Below are 18,901 nucleotides of genomic sequence, written 5' to 3' on the forward strand. Positions count from 1 at the left end.
ATTCTCCTTGCTGTTTCTCCTCATCTGCATCCCGCGAAGGATGAGGAGGACAAAGCGTTGTTTGAGGAGTAGATGCCATCGTTCATCTACTCTGTAAATACCAGCTGGAGTTAGGACGCGTCTTCGCCTCATGCTGCATACCCTTAAGGATAAAAGCAGCTTAGTCCCTGGTTCTACCCTTGAGCTTCCAATCTATTCAAGGAGACATGAGACCCATCCACAAAGCAGAAATATCAGCCCACGTTGCTTGTTCTTTAATGACAGAGAAGGCCATGAGCGTGAAGCGGTGCGGGCTGCAAGCTCCAGGCAGAAACCATGCCCTCTGCTCGAGCGCTGTGAGCAGAGAAATATGAGGAGGGGGTGGGATTTGATGCCAAGAATAGAATCCCATGGTTACTAACAAAAACGGAGGCTCAAGTGGGCTATGAGCAATCCGGTTTTGTAACAAAAACATTCCCAAAATAACACTGCTGATATTCTTGCCCGAGTAAAATAGAGTAAATGGCATGCGAGTGGCAGAATACAAACCGTAGTAGATAGTACTTTCTGTGTTGAAGGGTAACTGAGACGTAACTCCCATACCACTGAAATTCACCCATGTTGAGTGTACAATTGTTTTAGGAAATGTGTAGAGTTGAACAACCATCACCGCTCAGCTGCCACCAAGCCAGAAAGTTCTTTCATGACCACTCACTGTCAGTCCCCATTCCCGCCCACAGCCCTAAGCAACCACTAAGTTGCTCTCTGTCTCTATTTGCGTCTTCTGGACACTCGTGTAAATAGAACCAGGCACTAGGCAGTGCTTTACTTCGAACTGCTTTCACTCAGCATGCTGTAGCACTATCGGAAGGTCACCCCTTTTACTAGCTGCATAGTGTTTCGTGGTACAGATACACCCCCTTTTATCCCTCCGTGTTGATGGACATTCTCGTTGACCCCAGCTCTTGTCTATAATGACCAGTGCCTCTGCAGGCATGCCCTTTCATGTCTCCATACAGCCATGTGTGTCCATCCCCCTTGACAGATTCCAAGGTGGGGAATTACTGTGCTCTGTGGCAAGAAGATACTTCACTGTTTCAGAAACTACCAAACCGTTTTCCAAAGTAGTTGTACATTTTTTAGATTCCCAACAGAAATATGTGAGGTTTCCAGTATCTCCGTATTCTATCCAATACTTGGTGTCTTCTGTCTTCTCAATCAGAGTAAGTCTACTGGGAGAGTAGTTCTATCTTATGGTTTTATTTGCATTTCCCTAATGACCAATGACATTAAGCATCTTTGCATGTTCTTTTTTGCTGTCTGTGTGTCATCTTTGGTGGGATCACTACTCAAAATTTTACTCATTTTTTATTGCATTTTGTCTTCCCATTATTAAGTAAGATTCTTTATATATTCTGGATAAAATCCTTTATCAAATATAATATCAAAAATCAAAATATGTTCTCTCAGTTTGAAGCTTATCTTTTCATTTCCTTAATGGTGTTTTTTGAAACTTGAAAGTTTCACATTTTGATGATGTCTAATTTTAAGTTTTTCCTTTTAAGGATAGTGCTTTTGTGTTGTATCTGAGAATTATTTGCCAAGTTCAAACTAATGAAGCTTTTACTGTGTTTCCTTCTAGAAATTTTAATTTTTTAGCTACTATCTTTAGGTCTATGATCCATCTTGAGTTGATATTTGTATATGGTGTGAGGTAAGGGTCTCAGTACATCTTGCATGGAATCGTATGATTGTTGAAAAGACTGTCCTTTCCCTATTGAATTGTCTTGGCATGTTTGTAAAACTCATGTAAGTATTTCTGAACACTCAATACCTTTCAATTAATCTAAATTACTGTGTCTTTATAGTAAGTTTGAAATCAGTCAGGGTAAGTTTTCCAAATTTGTCCTTATTTTGCAAAACTGTTTTGGTTATTAGGACCTTTTCATTTCCATATACATTTTAGGATCAACTTGTAATTTTCTACAAAAAAAAAAAAGTGTTCTGGGATTTGAGAGGGATTGCACTGAATCCATGGACCAGTTTGGGAAAAATTGCTATCTTGACATTATTGAGTCTTTTAATCCATAAGCATGAAATGTCTCTTTATTTACTTAGATATCCTTTAATTTCTCTCAGCAATGTTTTGTAGCTTCCGGCATACAAGTCTTGCCCTTTTGTTAAATTTATTCCTAATTATTTACTTTTTGTTGCTCTTATAAAGAGAGATTGTTACTAGCATATAAAAACACAATTGATGTGTCTATACTAATCCTGTATCCTATAATCTTGCTAAAATCGCTTATTCTAGTATTTTTTCCCATCAATTCAGTTACATTTCTACATAGACAATACTGCCATCTGTAAATAAAACAGTTTGATTTATTTATTTCCATGCTGGATGCCTTGATTTATTTATTAGAGAGTTGCTTTGGTTGTTTTTTGTTTGTTTCTTTGTACTTATCACATTAACTAGACCCAGCAATATAATGTTGGATTTAATGTTGAATATAATGTGAAAGTGGACATTCTTTCTTTGTTCTTGCCCTTACGAGAAAGCATTCAATCATTTATGATAAACTATGGCATTAGTTGTGGGTTTCATATATGCTCTTTTTCAAATTGACAAAGTTCTATTCTACTCATAGTTGCTGAGAGATTTTCTCATGAATGGGTATTAGATTTTGCCAAATACTTTTTTTCTACATTTATTGTGATGACAAATTGTTGACCTTTATTCGATTAGTATGATGCATTATATTAATTGATGTTCATATTTTAAGCCAACTTTGCATTGCAAGCATAAATCTCACCTGGTCTTGATATACATACCCTTTTTATATGGTGCAGGACTCAATTTGATAATATTTTGTTTATAGTTTTTGCATCCATACTCATAGGGGATGTTGGTCTATAGTTTTCTTTCTTTTCATATCTCTGTACTAAGCATCAGTAAACACTGGACTATTGGATGAGGTAATAGTTGCTTTTTCCTCCTTGATTTTCTGAAAGCCTTTGTAGAAAATGGCTATTATTTCTTCTTTAAATATTTAACAGATTCACTAGTGATACCATCTGAACCTAGGCTTTCCTTTGTGGAAAGATCTTTTTAATTATTAGCTTAATTTTGTTATTTGTTATAGGTCTATTCAGGTTTTCTATTCCTTGTTTAGTCACTTTGGAAATGTGTGCATTTCCAGGAATTACCCCATTTCATCTATGTTGTCTCATTTTGAGGGATAAAGATGCTCATAATGTTCCCTTATGATCCCTTTAATTTCTATACATTGGTGTTAATGTCCCTTCTTTCATTCCTGAAATCAGTACTTTGAGGATTTTGTCGTTTTTTCCTTGATCAGTCTATCTAAGGACTTACTTGTCAATTTTGTTTGATATTTGTTCACTTTCTATTTCACTGATTTCTGTCCTAATCTTTATTCTGTGGTACTTTATTTTGCTCTGCTTTTTTCTATTTTCTTTAGGTGGCAGTTTGGCTTACTGATTCGAGAACTTTCTTCTTTTCTGATAGAAGTGTTTAAAACTATCAATTGACCTCTAAGTACTGTCTTAGCTGCATTCCATAAATGTTAATGTGTGATACTTCTGTTTCATTCCCTTAAAAGCATTTTCTAATTTCCCTTGTGATTTCTTCTTTCATCTGTGGGTCATCTACATATGCATTGTTTGACTTCTAATTATTTGGGGATTTTCCAGATTCCTTTCTCTCACTGATTTCTTTTCTACTGTGCCAGAGAATATACTTTGTATGGTTTCAATCCTATTAAATTTATTGAAATTTTTTTATAGCCTAGCATACTGTCTATCCTAGCAGATGTTCCATTTGTACTTAAAAAGAATATGAACTCACAGTTATTATATAGAATGTCTATATTTGTCAACTAGGTTGAATTGGTTTATCCTGTTGTTTACGAATTCTACATACTTGCTAATTTTCCACTGAACTGTTCTATCAATTAGTAATACAGCAAATGTAGCTTTCTTAGGGCTACTGTTTGCATGCTATGTACTTTTTCATTCTTTTTTCTTTTAACTTATTTGAATCTATGGTGTATATCTTATAGCAGCTTATATTTAAATATTTATTTATCTGCACTGATTATCCCTGCCCTTTTATTTGGGTGATTAGACTACTTATATTTAATGCAAGTATTGGTATGGCTGGATTTACCTGTGCCATTTTACTGTTTTCCATGTGTCTCCTGCCTTTTTTACTTCTTAGATCTCTCTTTGAATGATTTAGTGTAGTACTTTAATCCTGTTGCTATTTCACATTATCCGTTGTTTCAAATCGATTGAGCCACTGAGTACAATCAGGAAGCTCTAGGTCTTCACAGCTTGTCCTACCCTGGCAGAACCCCACCCCCAGCAGCAGGGTGTTGGGGGCAAGCAATTTTTTTTTAAGATTGTATTTATTTATTTGAGAGACAGAGATAGCAAGTAGGGAGGAGAGGGAGCTGAACAAGGAGCCTAGTGCAGGACTCAATCCCAGGACGCTGGGATCATGATCTGAGCTGAAGGCAGTCGCTTAACTGACTGAGCCACCCAGGTGCCCAGGGCAAGCAGTTTTAGAGTTGCTTTTTGAGGAGAGGGTTTGATTATCCCCTAAATTGGACATTGCCAGGAGTCCTGCCTACTATTTATTTTTAGTGGTTTTAATTTGTTGTTGTTGTTATTAGACCTGATGCAATGTACTCTCTACTAAAACAAAGCCCTTATCCTGTTTATTTAGTTCACTGAACAACTGTTAATTACTACGTACCTCAGCCTGGGTAGGTGACGTTCCTTGTGACCCGATTTTAAAACTTAGGGGCATTGATACCTAGAAAAATTGACTTGTTAGAGGTAAAAATTGCTTTGAAAAATACAACATATTTTTTCTGTGATTGACTATATCAGCATTTCCTATAAGGATATGAGTTTTCAGGATCAATGAATTGTCTCATTTTCTTAAGTCTGTTGCCACTACAGGACTATTTAAATACTCGATAAACAATAAATGTTATCATATCCACCAAACAACCATAATTTCTAGTTGTTGAATGTCAATAAAGGGGTGATACTACAGGTGATGGATATTTTTAAAATGAAGTTAGAATCATAAGATCTTAAATTTAAAAACAGCTCATACATAAGTCCATTTTTCTTCAAATTTACAGAGCAATTCTATGATTGGCCTCTAGGCGCATGTTAGAACAAAGACTAGAAGTTAGGCACACCAGTTTGGGCAGGCCGTAGGGTATCTTCTCATAGATAAATAAGGAAATGTAAATGTTCGGGGGCCCAACAGGGATGGCGAAGTGCCCAGAATGTGTAGTAGATGGGAGCCGCTGCTTTAGGGGAAGGGAGGTAGTATTACCTGAACTCAGGGGCTCTATTGCCAAGGGAGACGAGCCATCCAGGAGGAAGCCAAGATCCCAGAAGGAGGAACATAGTGTGTGCTGAGCAGAGGCCAGTGAGGAAGTCCCCAGCACTGTCCCTGAAATAAGCCTGCTCGTGCTGATTGCCTGAAGCCAACAGAACCCAGAGGTGAGGCGACCCTTAGAGGTCAGCTTGCCAGGATTCAGAGCAGAGGGCAACAGCATCTGGATGGGCAGGTGGAGAGCCCCAGGGCTCTTCATTTGTTTCCACCCTCATTAGTTTGTTGTTGTTGTGTCCTGGATGAGACATTCAGGCTTTCAGCACGAGAGAAACACAGAGTATCATCAGCAGAGGTATTTTTGAATGATGATTTTAACTCCCACCGCGGTCCTCTATTGAAATGTAAGCCACCATCAATGTCGTTCCTATATGGCGGTAAGAAAAACGGGAGAAAGGTATAATTAATCAGCTTAAAATATAGCTGCCATGGTCTCCAGTTCTGAAGCAGATTACAAAGTCTAAACACATACTTCTCGTTTTCTCCTGCCACCGTATTTGTAAAATTTCCCCTACACTTTGCCAGCCCCTCAGCTGGTGAGACTCTGACTAGAACTGGTGGGGTGGCCTGAATCGTCACTCCCACGGGATCCCGTCCTTGGTGGTCTGTCCTTCCTGGGGACCACAGGTTCCCAATGATAGGCACAATGGACATGGGAGTGCCGGTGAATTCTGTGTGTTCCCAACATCAGCGCCCGACTGATGGGAGCACCCCAATTTCCACACGGATGTGTTCTGGCGCTCAGGACAATGACCTCTTCTCTGACACATGTCTAGGGACTGAGGAGTTGAAAATACTTTCGCCTTCTATTTAAAGAATACTTGGCAATGCTCTCTGGGAGAGGTAGACTCCTTTGGTCACTAACACTTCGGATCCGCCACCCCCAGGGGTGTGGGGCCAGGAAAAAACCCTCTAAGTGAGGTATGACAGTGAGAAGGGCCACGTGCACCTTCCACACTACCCCGTTCTGAGCGAGACGGCACAAACCTCTGGCCCCGCGTGTCCGTTCATGCCTCCAAGGGAAGTGCAGCTGAGCAATGACCAGGGAGTCCCGGGTCTGAGCGATGTCTCCACGGTCGGAGGTGACGCAGAGCCCAGCAAAGGGCAGGCATTCCGAGCCCGCACATGCAGCTAACACGCGGAGCACCGCAGAAGGGAACCGCACATCCACGCACGTGGCCACGAGGGGACCTGGAGGGCAGAGCGTGCCTTCCAGTTCCTTCCAGAACTCTCCCCTTCCAGAGCTGCTCCCTCCTTCCACCACTTCAAGTTTGCACCGTTCTCCAATAGCAAAAAATAAAAATGAACTATTAGGCCTTGGAAAAAAGTACTTTTTTGTTGTTCCTTACCAACCTGCCACACCCCCATCTCGGTAGATGGAGGCGTCAAGGGGCCGGTGCCACGGTTCTCCTACGGGCTCTCTCGGTGAAGGAAACCCGAGAGAGCTGGTGTGTGCCTGCACCTTAAAGAAAAAGGGTATTTGTATACAATTCTTCCACAAAATCCTGAAATAGACACCATTTCTCCCTGCAGATGCACATTGAGGGAACCTATTTTCTCACCTTATTGACACTAGACAACAAAATCCCAACATGTTTTTCACTCATTGAAAGACCTAATGGCAACACTTCCAGGTTTTACTAACTTTCAAAAATTGATCCAGTATTTAGAAAAACAAAATCTGCTCTTTTAAATTTTATTATATTCAAACTAAAACCTGGACTGATGTATCCAAATGTATTTACTTGGCTTGGTTTTAAAGTCCTGAGGAGAAGATGATGGTCTAAGGAAAAAATATTATCTTGTTCTTAAGGCTGCAATAAAGCTGTATTTTGATATTCTGATAATATAATAGTAGAGTCACCTTTTTATACTTTGCTTGTCCTAAAACAATAGTTTCACCTTTTACAATTTTAAGTTGGCGACATCTGTACAAATATATACATTTTCCCCTCGAGAAGATGGAAAGGTTGTACTCCGTGAGCAGCTTTGGCTGCTTTCAGGCCTGAATTAACGAGTCTGTCTGTGTGCCGAGTCGATGATGGACATTTAGACTTGAAGGTATAATTTCCAGTAAAGAAAAGTCATTTTATTTCCATCTGAATAAGCACTCCATCATACTAACCGAGTCAAACAAAGTTATTATCTGGCTTTTTGCCAAGGTGTGAAACATAGAAAGGTCATATTTTTAATAGCTTTGTAGTCCGTAGTAATCAAATTTGTAAGCCTGGGGAAATAAACTACTTGAATCCGCCCAAGCCCCTGAGCGCGGGAGCCGCCGGCCTGCGGAGCTCAGGCACGACACGGCACATGGCTGCAGCTGATCTTGCTGTGGGGTTGGTACGAGGAGGCCTCGTGCTTCATCGCCGAGTGGCGGAAACCAGCTAAGAAGAAACGTGTCTACTCAACTGTCCCTTTGAAGGCTGCACCGAAAGATAAGTGCCAGTCAGATCTCGCCTCGTGGAGGAACGAGACGGCAGCACGTAAACCCGGACACACTCAAGTGTTCATGGATTACTCAGATCAGGATTCATTAAAACGAACACCTGCTTTAAAAGGCCCTTTTGTTTTGGGTGGCTGCGCTGCGCTCCTTGAAGTTCTAAACAGCTTACTCCCGGGCGCGGTTGCAGCCAACTTTCAAGTTTTGCTGTGAAATTATAAATAATCCCGAGGCTGAAGAGTGTCTTTGCGGATATCGGCATCCACACAGTCATGAGAAAAAGGGGAAAACTTTATGAAGACATCCTCTTGAGTAATCATGAAATTTACATTTTTGCTCCAAAACTTTGCATAGACTGTTTTTAGCTCAGTCGACGGACGAGGACACAGGACACCTATGACCGGTTTTGCCCCTGAGATTCCCAAGGAAGATCCATTAGGAGTGCCTTTCCTTGAGTGTTTCTTTCACACATCCCTCCTCTGGAGATTTGAGGGTAATCGCAAAGTCATTGTTACCTCTGGCGTTTACTTCCCAACGAGCTGTACGTCCAACCGTGCACGGACAGTAATTCTAGATTTTCTGGAAGTCGTTGGCTCCAGACGGCTGAGACGGAGAAGCTCCGACTTCTACCCCTGGACGACTGTTAGCCTGCTCTCAGCTCGTTACCGGTGGCCCCATCAAAACTTCAGACTCTCCTTTACCCTGGGACACGATGGCTTTCAGCTACCAACCACTATAACCTGATAGGTTAAGTGTTCAGCGAGCTTTTCCTCAAAGCCAGAGAGTAAATAGCTTAGACTTTGCAGGTCAAGAGGCAAAATCAGGATGTTATGTAGGTACTTACGTAAACCTTTTAAATGCAACCACTTAAAAATGTAAAAAAAAAAAAAAAGCGTTGTTAGCTTATGGGTGATAAAATAAATACACAAATCACACACACGCACGCATGCACGCACACACACGCACACACACGCACACACACACGCACACACAAGCACACACACGCTCGCATACACGCACACACACACGCACACATGCACGCACACACGCTCGCACACACACGCACACACACACGCTCGCATGCACGCACACGCACACACACGCGCACACATGCACGCACACACGCTTGCGCACACACGCACGCACACACGCTCGCATGCATGCACTCAAATCAAAGCAAGACAGGCGGCTGGCAGCCCAGGGCCGTGCTGTGCTGACTGACCTCTGGCCTAAGTGCAGCGCCTCAGGCAGGATCGTCAAGCAGTTCTCAGTAGAATCTCGAAGTTCACACCAACCCGCTGCAGTGTGGGCTCCTGATGCGGACCGGTCATGAACAGCCTTCAGCTCTGAAGTTCTCCGTACACGAAGACGGTCACGGGGCCACCTCGGGGCTGTGGAGGCAACAACAGCGACGGTGGGTGATCACTAGCGAGCAATGCTTAGCACTGTCTTAACGTCAACAAAATTGAACGCCTTCTACTTCTTGATGGGTTTTGACCAGTGGGCACTGTGCTGGACACCATGGCGTGCCCCCAGCTGCTAGAAGGGCCGACAGCCAGCAGCTCCGGCTTCGCAGAGAGCTACCTTCCGAGGACGGAGGAGGGGTTGGTGCAGAAGCACGGGGACACCGAGCGCCTCGCTCCACTTTGGGACTCCGTGGCTCCTTGCGGGATGCCCTACACTCCCCGCTCCCGCTTCCTCTGTGGTCTCTGCACTCGGACCTCAGAGCCTTCCTGAGACCTGCGGACATGCAGATGCCCGTCTCAGAGCCTGTCTCAGAGCCCGCCTCCTGGGACCGGGCCTGCAATGTGGGCTGCACACAATACCGTGCAAAGCTGAATGAGCAGGTGGAAATTCCCTAAGAGAAAGGCCCCCACTAGTCCCTGGGGAGGGATGGAGTGATTGGGTAAGCACTGGAAAGACCATTTCAATTTCGACAGGTTAGGTTTCAGGAATCTCGACAGGCTTTGTCACCCTTTGAGGTGTGACCCTTCTTGATTTCTTGTGATGTTGGGAGACAGGCATCGCTCGGCACAGAGTGAAAAAGAAAAACGACCCCAGCATTGGGAAGAACCCGGGTGTGTGGTGCTGGTGATGGCGGGCCTGCTGCTTCCAGGGCTACGTCTTCTTTATTTATTTATTTATAAAATAATTAATTTTTTTAACCTGTGAAAGGATTTCTCCCAGAAGAGAAAGAGTGGATAAGAAAGATACAAAAAAATCTCTTGCCAGGAAAGTATATCAAGTCACCTTGAGCTAAGGTCGTCTGGAATGAATCCTGTATCTGGGCTGAAATTACACCAAAGGCAAAATTATTTTTTTTTCTTCCCTTCAGCCTAATGCACGTGTCATATTCCTGTCTTCGAATGTCACAGGAGGACAGTCTTGTTTCCAAGGACAGAGGAGGAGGACCAGGGAGCACATGGGACAGGAATGGTAGAATCGTGAAAGGAAGCAAACTTCCTACCCTGCGAGGACCCCGTTGGATTGCTGTGCAGGGGAATGGGGAGCTCAGGTCATTAGGTCTTAATTAGTGAGGCCGCAAGGGGAGAAAATCAATTATTGGAAAGAGAATATCATCTAGACAGGTGATTTCCAAAGAAATAGGAGTGAATTTCAACCCCCCCCCACTACTGTCTAGCATCTTAAATTATTTGTTCTGAGACTACATTGAAAGGGGAGCCAAGGAGTACAGATTTTAGCAGTGGCTGGGAGTGCAGGCTGATTTATGGGCCTTCAGCCCTCCCAAGGTCCAGAGAGAAAAGGAAGATCAGCTACTTTTAACATGAGGTCGTTTTCTCTGGGCCTCGGAAATGGACTGAGAACCAGCGGGGGTGAGGGTGTGACCTTCCTCAGCCTTCCTTAAACAAAGGCTGGCCTTCCCCACCCCTCCTGTACCTGCTGTTTCTCTGATAGATTTCAGAACTTCCAGCTTTACAAATAAACAAGGATACAACTTACTTTTTAACACACGAAAGCTGTGGATATTTAATGCATACAATTCAGTGAGTCTGGGGAGAAGTATGTACCCATGAAACCGTGTAATCCCAACTCACGAGTAAATATCAAAGGAATGTAAATCAGCACCTTGAAGAGACACCTGCACACACACACACCCCCGCTCACGACACCTGCACACACACACCCCCGCTCACGACACCTGCACACACCCCCCCCCCGCTCACGACACCTGCACACACACACCCCCGCTCACGACACCTGCACACACCCCCCCCCGCTCACGACACCTGCACACACACACCCCCGCTCACGACACCTGCACACACACACCCCCGCTCACGACACCTGCACACACACACCCCCGCTCACGACACCTGCACACACACACCCCCGCTCACGACACCTGCACACACACCCCCGCTCACGACACCTGCACACACACACCCCCGCTCACGACACCTGCACACACACCCCCGCTCACGGCCGCGTTATCTACCACAGCCAGGACAGAAACAACGCACGTGTCCACGGACGGTGTCACGGATAAAGAAAACACAGTGCACACGCACAATGGAATATTACTCAGCCATAAAAAAGAAGGAAATCCTGCCTCGTGTCCCGACCAGGACGAAGCTTGAGGGCCTTACGCTGAGTGAAAGACGTCACAGGAAGACAAAGACTGCACGATCCCACGGACACGTGGAATATGAAACAGTCCCACTCACTGAAGCAGAGAGGGGGATGGTGGTGGCCAGGGGCTGGGGGCACGGAAACGACGAGGTGTGGGTCCAAGGGCACCAACTCTCAGTGAGGAGTAAGTTCCTGGAATCCAATGTGAGCACGGTGGTTAACTAATAATACGGTGTCGGGGCGCCCGGGGGGCGCAGTCCGTTCGGCATCTGACTCTTCATTTCAGCTCAGGTTGTGATCTCAGGGCTGTGGGCTCGAGCCCCTCGTTGGGCTCTGCGCTCAGCGGGGAGTCTGCTTGAGGTTCTCTTCTTCTCCCTCTGCCCCTCCCCCTACTCACGCTCTTGCATGCACACAGGCGCTCTCTCTTTCTCCCTCTCTCTAAAATAAATCAATCTTTAAAAAATAAAATAATGCTGTGTCATGCACTTGTAATTTGCTAGGAGAGTGCATCTTATGCTGTACGTTCTCACCATGAGAAAATAGTAATGAAAGGGCGGGAGGGAGGAGTCTTTGGAGCCACGGGAATGTGAGTGTGGCTGTGTCCCTGGTGGTGGCGGTGGCTTCATGCGAAGGATTCCTGCAGGGCTCTATCACGGTTGCTATTTCGTTGGTTTTACCTCTGAGTCTTTATTATAAGACTGGAGAAAACGTCTGCCAGTGGACGAGCAGACACTATGTTCAAGGACCTTGTTACGAGGACATATAGAGAAAGAGCTCTTGACCTTGCCATGCTCCGGGTGTGACCTGGTCCAGCAGACACCAGAAGACAGGCAGCCTCTGGGAACGGAGGCTTCACCCCTCCTGCGGGGTTGCACCTTGACCAGCCTCACAGGCTCCCCTGACCAGAACCAAGCGTAGCTCTCAACCTCAAGCAACCTCCCATTTTACACGTCTTCTGACCCTTCTCTCAGCTTGTTTCACCCAGAAAAGCAGCGCCCATTCCTAAAAAGGATGGTCCTTCCCTTCTTTGCAAAGACGTATACTGAATGTCTTTGAAAAGCCCAGCACTGCGCTGGGTGTAGAGAAGGGAGGAGGACGGAGGGTGTTTCTGGTCACACCTTGGAGCCACTCGTGGTTGGGGACAGAGGGACACGTGGGAACCCATACATCAGCTGGTGCCACGTGAGCCCCCTGTGCAGGGAGAGCATGGTGTTGGAGAGACTGGCGACAGGGTGTGGGTCCAGAGGGGCTGCCGGGAGGCCGTGAACGAAACCAGGAGAGCGACCTTGAAGGTGGGCTGGCGAGAATCGCCCAGCCCAGGGACGGACAGAGGGAGAGTGCGTCTCACTCCCTGCTCTCACCTCTTCAAAACCACCCATGCCCAGTTCTCTAGGAGAACTCCTAATGCATGCAGAGCCGTTACCCTTCCCGTGGAAACGAAAAGGTCTGCGAAGGTGTGATGTCATGGTGAATTGATTCATTCATTCACTGGTGTCTGTCCTAGCTTGGGTGGCAGAAAAAAATTGTGCTACATGCAGTGGGGGGGTGGGGCTTACTTTAGGGTTTCCTTTGAATCCTGCATCCACAGCACCCCCCGGCCCCACCCAGACCTTTGTCCAGCTCTGGCTCAGAGGGCCATTGATGAAGGCCACACAACGCTCCTGGAGCCCCCACCCCCACCCAGGCCCGCCAGGCTACCTGACACGGCCCACAGACATTAATCGCCGCACATGACAGTTTATCACTGTGCAGTTTAACGTCTCTGACCTGTGGGGCCCCTCCTAATATAACAATCTTAAAAAGGAAAACAGGCGGTAATAATAATAATAATAATAATAAAAATTCAGCCATCCAATTCAGCTGGTGGCTGCCCAAGCTTGAAGGTCTCCGGGCACCTTTGCTTAAATAGCTAAAAACAAAATTATAATAAAAGATGCGTCAGGCGCCAATCTGAAGACGCCCTGCTACACTCATAATGAAAAGGGCAGACGGAGGCTGCGAGCAACCCTGCTATTAATTACCTGCCTTTAGACGCTGCAGAAGTGTATTTAAGCCAGACACCTGGAGAGGCGATTCGCTAATTGCATGCGTCTTAATGACTGTGGACACGGGGGACAAGCTCATTTCCTACACAACAGCCCTGGCGTGCACACGACCTCGGGGGCAGATTCCAGCATCACCCACGGGCTCTCGCTGCCAGGAGAGGCGAGCCCATCCGGAGGACGTGTCTTTCCCAGGCCCTTTCCAGGAGGGCAGCGATATCCCCGCGATCTGTCCCGTGAAGCGCCGTGTTCCGAGGGCAGGCAGTCCGGCGCGGTAACTGAATACTGCGCCACGGTTCCCACGGCCACAGCGGCCGACACTCTGGCCCGAGCCCTCTAATGAGGAGTGGAATGATTTCGCAGTTTTGCGAGCGCCCTGGGTGCCAGCCTGCCAGACACAGGGCCGGAGGCGCAGAGACAGAGGCGGCCGCGGGCGCCCCTCCCCCACGCGCAGCCTGCCCAGCGCCAGGGCCATCAATGGTTAACGCGGGACAGAACCCGGTGTGACCAGCGGGTCTCCAGCAATCATCAGTAGAACCAGCTATTACAGCCAGTTTAATAGCTTGAAAATGAACTCATTAGTGGTCTTTTATCAGTGGAAAAAAGTCTATTAAATCCGGATGTGGGAAGCAGCCGCGCAGAAGCTCATTTCCATCACGCTTGTGACCCGAACAAATCCGAGACGGGCTTTTCTGGGAGCCAGGGTCAGCTCTGTGGGAGGAGGGCTCAGATCCCCATGCCCCCCAGCCACATCCTTCCCGGGGCGTCTGAGGCTCTTCCCGGGATCCTACAGTGTTTGTGCTTCCTTCTTGCCTCCCTGTTATCCGTGTGCGACCCAACAACTGACAGGGGCAGCAAGAAGGAGGGGCCATTGCTCAAGGACAGCCCAGAGTTCTGTATGGTAGCTGACAGGATTGGGGCACTGTCTACACTGCTAACCGGGCTCCAGACAAAGCAGTACATGTGGCAGAGGGAAGGGCTTCTGTACTCCTTCCCTCCTTCTCCCTCCTTCTTCCTCCCACCTCCTCCTCCCTCTTTCCCTCCCTTCTCCTCCTCCCACTTCCTCCCTCCTCCTCCCTCCTTCCTCCCTCTCTACCTCCCTCCTCCTTCACTTCCTCCCTCCTCTCTCCTCCTCCCTTTTCCTTCCCCCTCTTCTCTCCTAACCCTTCCTCCTCCCTCCTCCTCCTCCCTCTTCCTACCACTACCTCCCCCTTTCCCTCCCTTCTCCTCCCCCTCCCACCTCCTCCCCCTCTTCACCTCCTTCCTCCCTCCTCTTCCTCCCTCTTCACCTCCTTCCTCTTCCTTCTCCTCCCTTTTCCTTCCTCTTCCTCTCTCCTCCTCCCTTCTCCTCCCACTTCTTCCTCTCTCTTCCCCTCCACCCTCCTCCTTCCCTCCTCCCTCCTCCCTCCTCCCCTCCTCCTCCCTCCTCAGCCAAGGGTGATTGCAGACTGTGGGGGCACTTTCCTGCACACTCAGCATTTCCTGCTGGTAACTACAACTTAAACTCTCTGAGCACAGGCACGCAGACTCTTCATCAGCTCTGGGGGGAAGGGGAGACCCAATTAGCGGGACCCCCAGAAATAAACAGTGGGGCACATGGAAAATGCTCTGTCACTGCTTCTCCTCCTCCGTCTGCCCTGCCCTCCTCTCTCAGGCTGAGCCTCAGACGCCCGCTTGCTGTCATCACATGCCCTCTGTCCGTCCGTCCCTTCACCTGTCGTCCCTTTACCCGTGCAGGTCCCGCCTCACCAGCTGAAGACAGGGGCTTGTCAGCTCCTCTCAGGGCCCCAGGGCCCCACCCTGACCGGCACCTACGTGAGGCATGAACCCAGGGGACCCTTGGGAGCCAGCTGAGCTGGGTCCGTCATTACCCCGCTCCACTTAGGCCCCGGCTGGCCGGGCAGGAGGGCCGGAAGCGCCATCACTCACTTACCGAGGTTCTGCCCACCTGAATCTCGCAGGGCCGCGCAGGCGCAGCTCTTGAAGGGGCCAGAGGCCGTGGGTCCCGCCGCTCCTGACCACAGCCTTCAAGGCCCAGCTCCTGTCACGAGTTACCAGTTGGGTTATATATTAGCACAATCGCGCATGCCAGCAGTTCCGTCTTGTGTAGGTTTCTAACAACTCTCACTGCCCGTGGAAGGCAGTTTAATCAAGAGACAATGGAGAACCTCACTCTTTGTCAACAGCCCTGGTCTATTTGCCCACATTTGTCACAGACAGACAAAAATGGTTCAATGGTACTAGAGCCTGTGTCCCCTCATGGAGGTCCTTGGCTCTCTCCTGCTCCTCTCCCAGAGACAGGGGCCCCTCCTGGGTGCCCCCTCCTCACCCACTCCCCTCAGTCCCTCTTGCCACCTCTCAGCCTCTGATTCCGAGGGAGGAAGTCTTCAGCCAGAAAGGACCTGCCCCTTCTCCGCCATTCTGTCCACCCGGTTTGCAGAGCCTCTGTCTGGGGTCCTTCTGGGCCCAGCCCAGCTCCTCGCCCAAACCTCTTCCCCCACCGCCTCCCTGGGCTTTCCTGCGCAGGGAGGGGGGCTCAGAGCCCCGCCCCTCCTCCCCTGGCCCAGACTGTTCCAGATAATGGGGCGGGGGGGGGGGGGCTGAGTGCCATATGCCTCGTGAGCTCCCAGGGGGCCCTGAGACCGTAGACCTCTGCTGAAGACAGCTGCACTTCTGGGCAGGTCACCCGCCGCTCTCCCTCCCAAGACCTTGTCACCCTTCATTTCCAGGTCCTTGTGAAGCCCTCGGCATCCCGGTCTTGCTACTGAGCGGGCTGGTGCAAAATTCCAGTCTCTCCCGAGGTGAGGGCCGTCCTTCCGTGACAGTGGCTGCGGGCTGGGCGCTCACTGCTCTGGTTTCCAGCTTGATGGAGGCACAGGGGACAACTAAAACTCGTGCATGTGTAGGGTTCGTGCCATGATGGCTTCATACGTGCACTCCCTGGGACTTCACCACCCCAGCCCAGCTCATTAGCACCTCCCTCACCGCACACAGGTAGCGCTCTTCCTGTCCTGGTGTGATGAGAACGCCGACGGTCTACTCCCTCGGCCAGTTTCAAGGACGCGATGCGGTATCGTTAACGAGAGTCACCAGGCCGTGCGTTAGATTGGGTGGTTTGAGAAAATACTGTGATTCTCATTAGGCATATTTTCTTCACCCCGACAGAAGCTGCACTTACTAAAACTAAAGGACAGGTTGATGTAGGGAAGACGTAAGGGTTCGAAGCCGGCGGCCAAGAAAGAATTCTTGAGACGTCTCTGGTGCAAAAAGGTGGTTTCGTTAAAGCACGGGGACGGGACCCGTGGGCAGAAGGAGCTGCACTGGGGTCCGTGAGGGCTGGTGATTATGTACCTACAAGTTGGGAGGGGGTTAGGGAGAGCCTAAGTGTCTAAGGAATTCTGGAAACAAGGCTTTCAGGACCTTGAGGGGACTTAGCTATCGTTGGAAAAGGTCATTTTATTACCGTCTAATAAAACCTTCGTCATGAGACCCGTCCGGTCCGATGTATATCGGTGGCCGTATGCTTGGGGGATGATTGCCAACACGTATCTCGGGGGCTTAGAGATAAAGGACAACTTCAGAAGGAATTTTTATATGTTAAAGCAGACTTACAGGATCCTGGGGGGTTGGGCTAAATGGACTTTCTGACCTTAGTGAGGTGTCAACATTGACATGGAGGCCACTGAGTCCCGAGAGGAAGGTCACTCTGCCTGTTTCAGGGACTTGCCAGTGGGCTGTAGGTAGAAAGGAAACTTAGTGATTTTTCTTCCACCTTTGTTTCCATAAGTCAGTGCAGGACGTATTACTAATTCCAGGGGCAAAGAGTCCTTGACCAACAAGGGGCACTGCTGCTCCTTGGGGCCAGCCCACCCCTGCAAGGCGGCCACCCGGAACATTTCACTGAGCTCTTTTCCTCAGGGGAGACTCCTCCCTCCACCCAAACCAGAATCAGAAATTTACGCGCAAGAACCAGCAAACAGGTGTCGTCCAAATCACCATGCCCCACCCTGCAGTGTCTCTACTGTAAGGGGACAATGGCATCATTGGCTGCTGTAATCAAAGACCCCAATTAAATTAGTAACCAGCAGCCTCCGGAGATCTGCTCTGAACCCTTGCCCAATGGAAATGCGGTGATCCAGGACCCCTGGGGTCACAGACACAGAACTGGATTTGCCTGAAAGAGCAGACAGGAGAGAAAGGATCTGAAGACTTGATTATTTTTCCCCTGGAAACCCATCTGCAAACCGCTTCTTCTGCCTGGTTTTTATAGAGATGAGGCTCCCGTCACCTCTAAGTCGTTTTCCCGGTAGGAAATTTAATATGCTATTTATTAGTATAACTCCATTATATAAATAGGCTTATTCTGCTATTACAAAAATAATTGCGTGAAAATATGCCTCTGAATTCCCTGACCATAATATTATGCCCTTTTTCCTCTCTCATCCTTCTGAGTTTTAACGACGATATTGTAGGCATGGCAGAAGAAGCAGATAAAAAATGCCATGCTTCTTCAGCAGAGTACCAATGATAAAACTCAGAGGAAACTGTAGTGTTAGTCAGAGCTGGATGCTCCCAGACGTCCTCCCGGAATCTGTCGCCGGCAGGGCCTGGGGGACCTTTGGATGTAGAATCAAACGCAACGCACCCTGTGCTGTTCGGTGCATGGACCAGTATCACATTCTCCTTTACTAAAGCGGAGTAAGCCCAGAAGGACAACAGTCTAACTAGAGGCGAGGATCACTCTATAGCCAATAGCTTCCTTCGGGTTCCTGCCTTTTGAGACGAGCAATCCAGAGAACACCCTACGTATTTCCGTGTGAGCAAAAGCCACCTGACGGACGTGCTTTGTTAGAAACACACCAAAGTAAGGAGATAATGCTGAGCGAAATAAGTCAAGCAGAGAAAGACAATTATCATACGGCTTCACTCATTTATGGAACATACGAAGTAGGAAGATCGGTGGGAGAAGGAAGGGAAGAAGAAAGGGGGGTGGTAAACAGAATGAAACACGAGAGACTATGGACTCTGAGAAACAAACTGAGGGCCTCAGAGGGGAGGGGGGTGGGGGAATGGGACAGGCCGGTGATGGGTAGTAAGGAGGGCACATATTGCATGGTGCACTGGGTGTTATACGCAAGTAATGAATCATCGAACTTTACATCAGAAACCAGGGATGTACTGTATGGTGACTAACATAACATAATAATTAAAAAAGGCAAAAAAAAAAAAATCAGTAAAACCTGTCAGGGGTTTCCACCTGCCACCCCATCGCTGTTCCAGAAGAGGTATTTGGTGTCAAGTGCTGACGAGAAGCCCCTTTCACTTTGGACTTGCCGTGGACGTGGAGTAGCCTCGTTGTCCCACGTCCACAGGCCTCCCCTGGGTGAGCCCTAACATGACTCCCATTGAAAG

General features: G+C 47.9%; 1 protein-coding gene and 1 long non-coding RNA gene across 2 annotated transcripts in view; one reads left to right on the top strand and one right to left on the bottom strand.

Annotated features, from left to right (window-relative positions):
- ADARB2 (adenosine deaminase RNA specific B2 (inactive)) overlaps positions 1 to 18,901 on the top strand; it is a 405,873-nt gene that overhangs the window by 97,843 nt on the left and 289,129 nt on the right. The gene's annotated exons all lie outside the window — the stretch shown is intronic.
- Positions 4,637 to 8,748, bottom strand: LOC130542197 (uncharacterized). Its single transcript, XR_008956571.1, has 2 exons — positions 6,404 to 8,748; positions 4,637 to 5,783 (listed from the first exon to the last, which is right to left on the bottom strand). It is a non-coding gene; the product is annotated as an uncharacterized LOC130542197 (long non-coding RNA).

The sequence above is a fragment of the Ursus arctos genome, unplaced genomic scaffold (genome assembly GCF_023065955.2).
Source record: "Ursus arctos isolate Adak ecotype North America unplaced genomic scaffold, UrsArc2.0 scaffold_30, whole genome shotgun sequence".
NCBI classification, from domain to species: Eukaryota; Metazoa; Chordata; class Mammalia; order Carnivora; family Ursidae; genus Ursus; species Ursus arctos.